Source organism: Aplidium turbinatum, chromosome 4, assembly GCF_918807975.1.
Source record: "Aplidium turbinatum chromosome 4, kaAplTurb1.1, whole genome shotgun sequence".
In the NCBI taxonomy this organism is placed as follows: Eukaryota; Metazoa; Chordata; class Ascidiacea; order Aplousobranchia; family Polyclinidae; genus Aplidium; species Aplidium turbinatum.
The window spans coordinates 5,281,647-5,296,751 of NC_137475.1; positions in this window are offsets into that span (position 1 = coordinate 5,281,647).

Genomic DNA, 15,105 nt, shown 5'->3' on the forward strand with positions numbered 1-15,105 from the left:
GGATAAACAAAATTTGAATATTTTTTCGAAGTATCGTCATACTATGGCTTCTTTAAAATACTATATGATATTATCATTGTCACAATTAATAAGCAAGTAGGTACTCAATAACATTTATATTTGACTTTAAACGAAGTGACATTAACAAAATATTATATAATAGCCTGCCGGTACGATAATGTATAATTGTTCCAAAAACGATTATTTTGTTCACTTACAGTCAGGTAAATATATGGTTTGACCCCAAAAAATTGCTACAAAAGGTTTTCCAAAGTTTTTTTCTAGTATATTTCATCAAGAATAATATATTAAAAATCTAGGAGCATCAGAGCACCGGAAAGTTGTCATTTTCAAGATGGCCGCCAAAACAGTATAATGACAATAATTCACTTAATATTCATGCTAGAGCTCTAATTCTGGCGTCTATCCCTAGGTTTAAGGTTTTCAATTCAATAAGACAATTCAAAGGTAAGGAATTCAATAAGACAATTCAAAATGAAATTAACTAATTAGTTTAATGGAAAGACTTATATGAAACAAAACCAATAGTGAAACACTGGCAGTACAAGAATCGCAGACCACTTATTAAGTTATTTACATTCAGTTGCTTAATAAGTCCTGGTCATCATCTTCATCCAGTAATGACTCATTGTACGTATTGTCACAGGCATCAAGTTGCACTGTCTACATGCTGAGGTACAGGGTAGATTATTCTGCCTACAGCTACACCTGGCAGTGCTACAGGCAGTTGCAGTGGATAATCTATAAGAGGGAATCTGGGGCCGCATTCATGTCCGACTCTGTTGTCACAAACTGACTGCCTTTCAGTTTCCAACCCCACCCGTAAGTTTCCATATCACTCTTCTGTCCTAGCCAGACCATTATTTGGTAGTAAACCCTTAGACGGTGAAATTTTGTCGATGACTCAGCAGGTGGTAGGCGTTCTGGTGTCACAAATGATTGGGAAGAGACTACTTTTTTTCTTAGTACTCTGTAGTGCTGACGAGAGGGAATCCGTCCGCGTGCCCCCAAAAATCACAGCCATCGCTTGACAATCTTTGTTCACAATGGATGCTGCTGCATGCTTTGGAAGAAGGAAGTAATTGGCACAGTCTTTCAGAGTAGCATCCCCCTTTACCAGCTTGTGAAACACAGATTTTCTTACCCACACCAAAGATTCTTGATGTTGTGTCACATCCAGTGTAGGCATATAGAAAAAGTAATTGGGAACATAATTCTTCACCCATCACCATTTTTGATACACTTTGTCAGCATTTTCCTTGTCAGCATAATGAAGAAGCAGGACCAACAGAACTGTGTCTTCTCCAATCAACGTTGTCGAGTGTGACACTGCATTAAGAACAGTAGCCTTCACAATCGGCACATCAGCATCCCCTGGGGCATTGATCACTTTGCAGCCTTTAGACTACCCCGAAATGTTTTACTGATCAAGTCGATCATTTTTTCGTTTGTTTATGTTCATGCACATTAACGTCATCCTCGGCCACACCATTCACAATATTGCTCAGGGTTTGATCCTAAGAAAAAGGTAGGCTACATAACCAGCCAGTGATGTCTTCTGCGCTTCATTGGCAAAGCGGAGTTGCATGATTTCAATCCTAGTCTTCTTTGTGATGTTGAGTTGTGATATGTTGTGCCTTGGAATCACACGGTTTGCTTTCTGACCCAGTGTCAAGGCAGCAATCATTCCCATCCCGTGGAAAGTCCCCTTCCCATCCAGGGTGATAATATTATGATCAACATTATCAGCTGCAAATAACATTGTACTTTCGAGTAGGTCTATGTTCTTTTGAACAATGGATTCTGACGCTACACAATCAGCTGCATTCTTTTCAAACCTCAGGACTTCTGCGTAAGAAGAACAATATCCCATAGGCTACTGTGTAAACTGTAAACTATCAACAAGAAATCTCGACCTGTACAAATGATGTCCTTGAACAGCAAGACCAATTTGCAATGGTGCAATCACCGCTCGTGGTCTGACAACTTGGCCAATAGGCCTACTTGCAACATTTTGCTTTGTGTCTTTTCCTACTAATAAGGAACTCAACAGTGTTCGTAAAGTTTCAGGCAAGTGGGCTACATTAGAGCAGGACCGAGATTGAGTGTCGGTTGCGTAGCCGAGTGGTGAAAACGTCTGCGCGACGTTCGAAAGGACGTGGGTTTGACACTGCTCCAGAGCACGCGGCTGTGTCTCGGCACAGACACTTAGGCCTAATGGCAAGCCAAAATAAGGGGAGCAGCTGACTCGAAGACTAGGCCTATATGTCACTTCGCTGCTTCCTGTCGTCTGTTGTAGGCTATCGCATTTGTGATCGCAGTGTTACTGTATGTTATGTATCGCAATGGGGGCAAATAAAACACGATTATTATTATTATTATTGAGTGCGTCTGTGCTTGGATAGTGATCATTAACAGATGGAACACCATTTTTGATGAGCTTTGCCGCAGTTTTAATTATTTCTCTCCTTTGTGACTCTTCATCATCCTCATGCCTTGTTTTTAGGAAATGAGATCGGAAGATTTCGGATGTCTTCTCTCTCATAGTGACAATGCAATGAAGGCCCTGACCTTCATTTACATAAATAGATTCACCGCACTATTTCTATAATTGGGTCTTCAGATATTTTGATCCATAAGGAAGGCAATCATCATTTGCTAAAAACTCCTTCATTTTAGATCTGAGGTCTGATATCGTTAACTGTTCTTCATCATTCTGTTCAACATGGGAACACATTTTTAGAGATGCCTGGTCCTGTTCCTCATCCTTCGGTCGCCCAAATTTTCGACATTTTGCCTCAGGTACTCCGCCGCATTGCAAGGGTACGTTAAATCCATATATAAAAGTAACACTACAAAAATGATGGTATAAACAGTCTGCAGCATGCAAATCGCTACCGTAGTATTCAATACGACCTTTCACGGCGCATGACCAATCGTCAGAACGTCTCTCACAACACTCTAATATAGTCCTTGCAAAAACATCTGTTTTAACAAAACTAAAGCCAGGTCTATCCGTGAGAACTCGAGTCCCACAAAACAAACAATGAGTCTTACTGTGAAAATTGCCATCAAGAATTCGAACACTTCGTTTCCTCGTGACGCAGAACCCACTTTCCTCTCTGTTCTTCTTAAGCTGTACATCGATTGGCTTAGTAGGCCTATAATGTTTACGACAGTCTATGTGTACTTTTCGACCAGCTGTCGCAACAGTGTTGTCCCTTCTATTAGTATTGGCAGCATTAATCCCATCAGCACCCTTTTGACGCAGTATACTGGAGGCTTCAGAAGCTTGAATTTCCTTGTCACAAATCGTAATTTCTTTGCAGGCATTTTCCCTGAACTCTTTTTCCGTGTATCCGTAAACTTCCTCCGGCAATCACGGCGGACCACAACTTTGCAAATGTGAAATACTTGCAGTATGAAATTTACTTTTAAATGAGCACCAACACTAACAATAATTTCACAAAAATTGAATAATTCAGTATTTGGACATCCGCCATTTTGAAAAAAATGGCGGAATTTCGAAAAAAGCGGATAACTTTTTTTCACCAAAAAATTTTCACGGGGATTTTTTTTTGGTCATTGTACACAATGAAAAGAACCAATGTACAAAATTTCAGCTTTACACCAATTAAGTCAAGGTGAAACCCTTCAACGACTGGACTATTAGCATTTAGCAACATCATAACCAACTTTGAGAATCGTGATTGAGTCCTACACAAAGTTCAATCTCACCATAGACAAGCAGATAACCTACACTTCATACATGGAACACCAGAGCTTAGCCGTTGACTTGTAAAACAATCTATTACGCGCGAATAAATCATTATTACGGTTAAGAAATCCGTCCCGATAGCTCAGTCGGTTAGCGTTCGACTTTATGCAAGGAAGAACCGCAAGATCAAGGGGCGCTGGCTCATCTCGCTGTGTGTGCGCTTGAGCAACCCAGTTTAAGGACAGCTGTTCATTCAGGGGCACCTAGTCCATTGGATACTTTACAGACGATACTTTGACAATCAGAAAGTTACTCTGTCAATCCCGGTTACCTGCCCTCCGTCAAAGATTCTACAAGTACCGTATGCGAAATTGTCCGGATAAAGCATAGCGCAGCGTTTTTACCGCAGGTTCTTAGTGATAATGTTTGTGGCATGTGAAACACGATATTTGAAGCAACGCTTGACTGAACAAATGTTAGAATCATAGGAATCGGCCATATGCATCTGCAAGTACTGATGTAGAAATCGACATCTTCGGAGTTCCACTATAGGTTAGGTAGGCCTTACCTACGGTAGGCTATAACACAAAATACAATTTGCTAAAAATATCATTTTTTTAAAGATTGAACTAAAAATAAACTTCACAAAAATTTGTTCGAAAGCGTAAAATCGTGAGCGAACAGCAACAGTTAGAAATTAAACTTGGAAATTAATTGAACTTGCAAAACCGTCGAAGTCGGCATTACCGGAGTTCTAGGTAGCCTATAATTCAAAATAAGATTTGCTACAAGTGCAAACCTTTGTTTTTCAAATGATTGAACTGAAAAGAAACGTCAGTAAAATCATAAGCGAACAGTAGGGCCAACGGTAAAACAATGTTTGAACAATTCTGTTCATTTTCTAATGTGTCATCATTTAAAAAAATCTAATGTGGGCTAGCTATCAGGTTTAAGACACCTTTGCACAGAAGTGGGCAGTAGCGCGCTACTTTTGTAGCGGCGCTACTTCTTTGGTAAAAGTAGCGGTAGCGGCGCTACTTTTTAGCTGGAGTAGCGGCGCTATTTTTTTCCAAAGTAGCGGGAGAGGCGCTACTTTTTTCAGTCGCACTCCCGCTACCCGCTACTTTTTAAATTAAATTGAAAAAAATGCTTGTTTGGTCAAGTGGTCAAGCAGCTATATAATCGGCTTGGTTGCAACGTTTCGGTCTACAAGTTTCATTTCAGTACTTTTATTTTTTGTGCTAATGCAATAAATGTCAATTCTGAAAGGCATTTTAATCTGTGATTTTATTTGAAAAATCCATCCTCACACAACCTTTTCTTTTTGCTTTTGCTCCCTTTCTTTTTGTTAAATAGTTACCATATTTCATAGCAATGTTAGCGCCAAATTTATTTTGGCGCGGTTTTTGACACTACCAGTGTTGCCAGTTACGCATGGAAGTCGCAAGGAAATTTTAGCAGTTGCAGTTTTGTGCTGATTAATTTCGTTTAGTTTTATTTCATTTCAAACCAAATTTTATAAAGAAAATGCTTTTTCTTGCCAAAAAACTTGTTTTTTTGAATTTTTGAGCTTGTGTCAACTTGTGAATGATTAGGCTACTTTTTGATGGCATTTGGGCTGGTAATATAAACAAACATTGGCTTTGCCCGTGGTAGGATTTCTTTGTGGGGTTTTCTTTGCCTGCCTTGCTCTTCTTGCTATGAGCTAAACGCATCAAGACGTGTTCCCCTTAAGACCATCAGCACTCTTGATAACGCACCATGGCCGATCTTCATAGCAACTGTCCATACTGATCTTAAATATATCAGCTAAAGCCATGTGGGCTAATAAAGCTATAGCCTAAATTTATTTGTTTTTGTTTTTTTAACATTTTCTTTTTTTTTTATTTTCTTTGTATATCTTAAATTTTTCTGAAGGTGTTGCGACCGTGCCAAATTTTTTTTCAACTCAATAACTTACTTCGGTCACAAGCACGTTTTTAACGTTCGCGTTTTGTCGCTTCTACCTTTTTCTCGACCTTTGCTATGTTGACGTGTATTGTTTTGATATGATGGTCAGAAATAAAAAAACAACTGAACTGAACTGAAACATCTGGCAACTTTGGATTGCGTTTGCGCGAAGATAGATTTGTTGTCATCAATTATTTGTTGGTCATTGGCAAGAATGCCAGAGCTTGGTTTTTCCATCTAGATCTGGGTTTTTTTTACCACATCTGGGTTTTAAGTTTTTTTATTTCAAATTTAGGTAAATCTAGGTTTTTTTGGTTTTTAACTTTGTACAGAGCTTGCACGGTATTAAGACACTGGGATCTTCGATAAATGGTCCACACTGCAACACAAAAATGATAAGGTATCAGTATCAAGAAAATGAAGTATCTTCTGACAGGTGTCAAACCCACAACAATGCTTGATATGAACAACTCGGTTACATGTCTTGTAATGCAAAGAAATTTATTCTCACACAAGTCAGTTCAATCATATACGGTAGCCTATAGCTAAATATCGATTTCGATCAGCTAGAAGCTAGATCATCTTTAGTTAAGCTTATTCAAAATAAAATTTCTATTTGAATAAGCTTAACTGAAGATGATCTAGGTTCTAGCTGATCGAAATCGATATTTAGCTATATATGATTGAACTGACTCATGTGAGAATAAATTTCTTAGCATAAGGTACCGGTAATGTTTTTTGCATCAGCTACTGCAGTCAGTGAGGTACAAGATGCTGAAGAAATGATCCAACTTTATGAAACTATGAATGACTAAAAATTGGAGTAGGCTAGTACAACTATTTGTGTTACTGAACATTTATTTATTGTGAATTTGAGTTATTCTTTTCAACATTATGTTCAAATGAAAAAGGCTAAGCAGGGTTTATTGCTAAGAACCAAGTTATCGTAGTTGTACACCAAACTGTAAGCAGTAAGCAGGCATGATGATTCTCCTCTACAACTCACACAGCAAAAAGTTTAGTTCAAAAGTCAAAACTAACCTTAATGGCTAGCCTATACACTTATACATCTAGTCAGTTTTAGAAATTTTGGTTAAACACACACTGAACCTTGCTAGCTAGACGCTTTACGGTATCATAAAGGTAATTTTAAACCAAAATCTTTGCTGTGAGCCCATATAGGCCTACCAAGCTCTTGTTTTTGTATATAGTTATATTACGTAATTAACTACCATACCAACATAAGCATGTATAATACCGTATATTGTATAAATATATATACTGTATATACGTTAGGGTGTTGCAGGCGCCCCATGAAATTTAAATCTTGGTTTCACCATGCTTACCTTTTTTGTGGTACTGTGTTTAGATCAGAAGACCACAAATATGAAGTTTCATAAATTTTCATCGACGTTTACCTCCACCGCCGAGGCCATTTTGAGGCCCACTTTTTGAAATTTTTCATGTATTTTGCCACTAGAGGGCAGTGTATAAGTTTTGCAATATTGGGGTATATTTAAAGGATGCCCTATGATGTTCTGAATTGTTTAAAAAAAAAATTGGAGAAATGGGATAAGTATATCCTAAAATATTCAAGTTTTGTCACTCATTTTTTGCACAATACTGCCCCTAGTGGTAAAAAGAAAAGTTAAAATATCTTGAAAACTACTCATCATATTGTTATGGAACTTGCATGCACCCCCCCATTTTCATGGGTAAGGAATTTGATTTTAGCAATATTTTTGCAAAATATTACCACTAGAGGGCGGTAGTTCTAATTTTGAACTATTTTTTCTGTGAAAAAGCGATATTGTTGCATTTCTTGAGCTGTGCTTCTGAAGAATACAATTTCATGGTTTATGCACAACAAAATTTATTCAATTGTAAAGAAACTGCATGCATACCTGTACTATATCAATAAATCCAAACAGGCAATGTGAGTCTTAGTTAACACAATTTCCGCAAAGGCAGTTTTGTGTTGATAAGCGACGTTTTCTAAGATTTGGTATCTTTCTTCAATCCTCCTCCACCGCTTGAATATAGTTTTGCGGATTTTTTTCTTGTTTTGCTACATGAAGAAAGTCGGATACCACTTTTACCCTTCTCTCTGCTGTGTCATTACAGACTCTGAGTGCACTTATGATACCATTAGCAGAAGCATTGCCATCATCTATTTCCCACTCTTTCGGGTGTTTGACATGAAAAGTTGTTGAAATGTGCAAAAGTTCAAATAACATTTTGTTGCTGGCATTTGCATAGGAGCACAATGACAATGAGTTATCATTAACAATGTCTAGCAGCTCTGGCTTACCGTATCCATTACCAAACCTGTTTGTAACCTGGCCATGGAAACTTGCATTTAAATGCAGCAGAGTTCTAGCCAAAGCTTCCTTTTCATCAATAGTGACTTGTTCGAATGTTCGTCCCATAGAGCTAATGGGATCAGCTCCCCAGTTACATACCATGTGTGCCTACCTAAAGCTTTTAAAGCAGCAATACTGATAGTTTTGTCTACTGCATCATAGCTTTTGATATTACTTACCAGTTGCAAATCTTCTCGGGGTGCTGATGCAGCAATTGGACAGTTGAACCACCATCCATTAAATTAATACAAAAGCACAAAGGTCAACAAATCACTCTAATTTTTGTATTTGTGACTTGAAAATGATTCCTTGCGGTGGAAAGTCTTACAGCATAACTATCTTATAGCAATAGAGCTGCTTTCCCATCCACCTTGCTCGATGGACTGTTCCACATTTCATGAAGTTGTACTGTCCACTGTTGATTCCAATCTACACCGTCATCAGGTCTAAAAGTTCTTTGTAATCACCCCTCTGATAATTTTGCATATCTCTCTCAAGCTTTATGTGCTTACACTTTTCTGCTTTGAGTTGTTACAAATTCTCCCAACTCTTTTGAGGATTTTTGGTGTGCAGTACAGCTGCAGCATGTGGGGTTGCATTGAATCCTTTGTTCCGGAATCTTTCGAATAGTTCAATGCCTGGAGATCTTGACGTTTCGACTTACAGGGCTTCCCACACATGAGAAAGTATAACTTCTCCAATATGTTTTCTGCATGCTAGGCAGAGAAGTGGTTTGTCTAGCTTTATTTGAAAAAAAAATGCATGCAGCAGAGAGATGGCTTGAAAAAAGTTTTTGGGTGTTGTTGTTTTAAATTTTTCTTTTTTTTTAACTTTTAAGGCCATTTCTCTGCTGCATGCATTTCTCTCTGCTGTCCATCGAGCAAGGTGGATGGGAAAGCAGCTCTATTGCTATGAGATAGTAATGCTGCAAGACTTTCTACCGCAAGGAATCATTTCCAAGTCACAAATACAAAACATAGAGTGATTTGTTGACCTTTGCAGTTTTGTATTAATTTAATGGATGGTGGTTCAACTGTCCAATTGCTGCATCAGCACCCCGAGAAGATTTGCAACTGGTAAGTGACATCAAAAGCTATGCTGCAGTAGACAAAATTATCAGTCTTGCTGCTTTAAAAGCTTTAGGTAGGCACACATGGTATGTAACTGGGGAGCTGATCCCCTTAGTTCTATGAGACAAACAAGTCACTATTGATGAAAAAAAAGCTTTGGCTGGAACTCTGCTGCGTTTAAATGCAAGTTTCCATGGCCAGGTTACAAACAGGTTTGGTAATGGATACGATAAGCCAGAGCTGCTAGACATTGTTAATGGTTGGTAACTCACTGTCATTGTGCTCCTATGCAAATGCCAGCAGCAAAATGTTATTTGAACTTTTGCACATTTCAACAACTTTTCATGTCAAACACCCAAAAAAGTGGGAAATAGATGATGGCTATGCTTCTGCTAATGGTATCATAAGTGCACTCAGAGTCTGTAATGATTCAGCAGAGAGAGGGGTAAAAGTGGTATCCGACTTTCTTCATCTAGCAAAACAAGAAAAAAATCTGCAAAACTATATTCAAGTGGTGGAGGAGAATTGAAGAAAGATACCAAATCTTAGAAAACGTCGTTTATCAACACAATGAAGATGCACAACTGCCTTTGCGGAAATTGTGTTAACTAAGACTCACATTGCCTGTTTGGATTTATTGATATAGTACATGCATGCATGCAGTTTCTTTATAATTGAATAAATTTTGTTGTGCATAAACCATGAAATTGTATTCTTCAGAAGCACAGCTCAAGAAATGCAACAATATTGCCTTTTCACAGGAAAATAGTTCAAAATTAGAACTACCGCCCTCTAGTGGTAATATTTTGCAAAAATATTGCTAAAATCAAATTCCTTACCCATGAAAATGGGGGGGTGCATGCAAGTTCCATAACAATATGATGAGTAGTTTTCAAGATATTTTAACTTTTCTTTTTACCACTAGGGGCAGTATTGTGCAAAAAATGAGTGACAAAACTTGAATATTTTAGGATATACTTATCCCATTTCTCCAATTTTTTTTTTAAACAATTCAGAACATCATAGAGCATCTTTTAAATGCACTCCCAATATTGCAAAACTTATACACTGCCCTCTAGTGACAAAATACATGAAAAATTTCAAAAAGTGGGCCTCAAAATGGCCTCGGCGGTAGAGGTAAACGTCGATGAAAATTTATGAAGCTTCATATTTGTGATCTACTGAGCTAAACACAGTACCACAAAAAAGGTAAGCAAAATCCGAGAGGGTTGGGGCGCCTGCAACACCCTAATATACGTGTTACGGTACTATTTGTAGCTTTCTGAGGCTTCTGTGTAATGATTTAAAATGGTGCTGAAAGCACACGCAGGTTTTTTTAACCGCTTTACTACATATTTTCTGGACCTGATTTTTTTTGCCTCATCTGGGTTTTTTTAGCACACAATCTTAAGTTTATTGGAAATTTGTCGCTGGCATCCCTGGTCATTGGTGTCAGGTAAGCTTGATTGGTTGGTTGGGTTTGTTGCTGCTGGCCATTGTCAGTGTTGTACGTTGACGCCGTCAACTTTTTGTTGACGCTGAGGCTAGCGCCGTCAATTTATTTTTCAGTTGACAGAAGTGATAGCGCCGTCAAGTATTTTGCCGATTTTAAGCGTCAAGCGCTATGCGTCATTTTTTTTTCATGGAAAATCTCGTTACACAATAAGAGTTTCACAATGTATTCTGGCCAACGCGACTCATCCGAATTACCGGCTTTTGCGTTGGTTGGAATGGCTCCCTGGAATACACGCGGAAGAAGTTCGCCAAATGGTGATCACCCATGTATTGAGAACGAGGGATCAGAGACAGAAAGCGAAAAATCCAGGAATGGCATCGCGGACGTTGAAGATACTTTATTTCAAGAGCTCTATGCCCATGAAAAGAGCAATATTGGTGCAGTGGACCTCGTTAAAAGATTTATAGGCTACATGCTAAACTATCACAGCACGCTTGGAACAGTGATACCTTTCGGAGTAGCCTAAACGTTTTGAACTTGTTTTTGAAATACAACACACCAATACCAACCAGCGCTGCTATGGAAATAACTATGTTTTCACTTGGAAAGGACAATATGCGTCCCAAACGCAGCAGATTGTCAGACAAACGTTTTGAAATGCTTGTTTTTCTGCAAGGAAATAACTAATAAACAGGGCCCGCAAAAGTCAATAAAGTCAAAATTTTTTAAGGACCTCGTTTATCCACAAATCAAAGAATAAAGTTGTTTTCATTGTTTTGTTAAATTTTTTACGTATTTATAATGTTTATTGCGCTGTTATCGAATTATAAACTGCCTGTATTATCTACCTTTGTGGTTGCCGGCCAGCTTAGACCAGCATGCAAACTACGCGTTTTTGGTATTTGCATCGTGTTATGACTCTCGAAAATTTCCCACAAGGTCTTTATTTTCATCGTGATATTTTTGTGCCTTTTCTGTCCTGAACTTGAAGTCATTGTGAAGCACAATCCACATCGGTTTTTAGACTCAATCTTCATTGAAAATCTTTTGTGTGGTGCATCATTTCAAGTAGTGTCTTCCCCTAAGCTGTTACACAAACCGCCCAGAACCAGGTTGATTATTATGTATCTTAAAGCCATTGAAAGCCCGTTATTGTATGTGTGGAATTATTACTGTAAATGTCTGACTAAATTCATGCCAAAGTCGAGCAAATTCTGCTTTCGGGATCCTTGCCGTTATTTACTGTATTTTTTGTTGATAAGTTTAGGCAGCATTTTTCCAAGATAAATGAAGACATCGGTATTGTTCGTCACTTAGATTTAGTTTCCTCAGCATTGTTTATTCATTCTTTGATCCACTAGTTTGTCTCACGTTTGGTATAATCGGATCGTTTATAAATGGCGGATCTTCACAATAGCCGGCCTCTTATACTGTACATTGGCGCAACGTATTCAGATGTTGAATCAATGATCAAGAAAGCTGATTTGTTTTTTGTCTAATGTGACGCCTAACTTTATGCCTTGTCTACATTACAAAATATTTTGTAATGTACATGAGGCATTATCATCTTTATTTTGCGCTCTTTGGAACAACACACAGTGCACGGTGAAACAATAATGCAGGACATAAGAACAAGTAGGCGACATAAAGCAGGTAAGGGACGCCATCGAGTTAGCTGCTACGTGTAAATGGAGCCTATCTCATAATTTTGAGTGTATCTCACAATTACTGTTTGCAAAACGCTATTTTTCCGGCTTCTCCCAAAAGCATTTGCAGTCATACATTTCCGCAATTGCAATGCTTGTCAATGAGAGTATTTCCATAGAACGTTCATTTCGAAACCAGGTTTTCGTGCCTTTACCCAAGATTTCTTATTGTAACGTTTTTTATTCGTCAATGAATATTATTTACTTGAAATAACTGTTTTGAATAGTTTGTGGCCTACATAGCCTACTATTTTGATCGTGGATTGCTATTCTTCTTTGTAGAGCTGATAACGCAAAAAACGTTTGCTATTATTTTTTCTAATTAACAGCTTTGTGATCACTGGCTTTTCTTTTGTAGCGTAAGAAATAACGCGCTTTGTATTATTGAGGTCAAACCAAACAAAGGAAAACAAGAGGACGTTTCTCTCTGCTCGCGCATATGGATTCACGAAGCAATTATGAGCTTTTGGCTTGTTATCGCAATGTAATCCATTTCACGCTTTGCTGGAAGTTAGCTAGAAATAGCAAAAATTCACCAAAATCTTGAATTTACAAAAAAACTGCACAACTGTTAGCATCAAATTTAATATCATCAGAACCGCCTGGCAATTTTAGGAAAAGTCAAGAAAAGCCAAGTGCATGGCGTTACTGTGCTTCAAATAATCAAAGGAAATATGAGGGGGGGGCCAAATCTGGCCTCCCTTTGAGGAGCAAAGTGTTAAACCATATTAACTCATAAAAGCAGGAAATATGTCACAATGACCACGGATCAGCAGTAACTTTTATCGCAAATTGTCCATGGTTTATTCATTGTTACGTATCTAAATAATTTTTATAAAACACTCCCTCTTCACAAATATGGTCTTTTCGAAGATCAACAGTTTTGATTTTAGGAATGGCCTACTGACATTCTGTAATACAAAAATGCCTAAGCAACCTAAATCGTCTTCTGTCTTCAGCAAAAGTTAGATTTGTGGAGAATTTTCTATCGCTATAAAACACAACGAACTTTTTATAATCCATAAAACACCTTGACTTTTCGACAAAATATTACGTTTGGGTCTGAAATCGACAAAATATTATGTTTTGGTAAGTGGTATCAATTCAAGAAAGAACTGTACCCTCTATAAATAAGCAATTTCGTTAGGTTAAAATAAAGTAAAAATTTGATAAAAATAAAGTCAAATTTTTTTTTTTTAAGTCAAATTAAAATGGCTCTACTAATAAGCTAAGCAGCTAATTACAATACAGTCTCAAAACATAATATGCCCACCTGCTCTTTATTTATAGCTATTGTTAGCCTAAACTTGGTTGATATATTTCCGTTTTATAAGACGCTGGCAAAAAATAGCGCTAGAAATTAGCGCTGACGCCGTCAATTTCTTTAAGAGCTTACGCAGTACTTTACGCCGTCAAGTTTTTAGGCAATTCGCGCTGACGCCGTCAATATATTTCAATGACGCGTACAACACTGGCCATTGTTAACAGACAATCGTTATAAAAGGTGATATGGTTGTCTTGGTTAAGGAAGATAACTTCCTAAATTGCCATAGATGTTATTAAATTCATGACACTTGGCATTGAAAGTGGATTTCAAATTTTTCACTAAGTATATAGGCCTATTCTATTTGAATAAGGACCTTCTGATGATTCTCCTTTAGGTGAAACAGGCTGTCAAGGGTTTAAGTAGTAATAACTATATCGTCTCTAATAAGCTGAACTATCGTAACTCCAAAAATGCAGTTTTGAGAAAATTGAATTTTAAAGTTCACGCTGTGTTTGCTGTACATTCATGTACGATAGTTCATCGTTCTGTATCATCAAAACTAAAGTAGATAGAGTTACAATGCTTTAACAAAATAAACTATAGGCTATAAAGATACCAAATCAATCAAAAACGCAATTTTGAAAAATTTGGACTTACGATAGTTCAGCTTATTAGAGACGATATTTGATTTAATTTGCTTTGACTTTTTGCTTGGCATTGATCAGTTTTTGTAGTATTAGTAGTTTTCATTGTTTCATTTTAAAACTTACCGTAGTTACCATATGTAGAGAAGTGTTTCTGATAATTAAGTCGTGTAGTTTGTATTGCTTATTAGTAATAATAAATAATTTTGAAATCTTGGCTTAAAAGAAAACTCTAACCACAGTAACACCTACCACAAAACATTGCTCTTTGATGGTAACCAGTGGCCAAATATAGCCACTTTGTTAACTAAATGCTGAGCTTGTAAATCTTTCTACCATTCCCTGTGTTGTACAGTGTCCCAAAGTGTTTGTGGTGGCTATTTGACTCATTTTGTTAAAATTTTGTTATTCTGTCAAATGCACGCCTTTTCAAGAAGTGACCGTCTGGAAAAATCTGTGCAATATGATATGTCTAGAGTAAAATTTAAATGAAAAAATGTTCCATATATAATAGGGTGGCTCTTAAAATTGAGTTTTTGAATTTTGCTTGGGACACCCTTTCAAATGGTGAGGTTGTCAGAAAAAATAACTCTTGCAATTTTTTTTTTAATTTGAAGTTGATTTAGGGGTGGCCCTCCCCCCCTAAAGTTCTGTGCCCTCCCTCGAGATACCAAATCTGCGTATCTCGAAAACCACTTGAGCTAGAGATACGATTTTTGTGTTAAAAGATGCAGAAAACATGGTTTTCTATCTGCTTTCTGAACATTGAATGCACCTATCTTGAGTAGAAAAGCAGTTATTTAGAAAAAACGCATTTGACCAAATCTTGATTTTACAACCTTTTTTGTGACCACGAAACCGTCTACAAAATTTCGTTTTTTTTTCTTAATTTTTGCACCTTAGAGGGAAC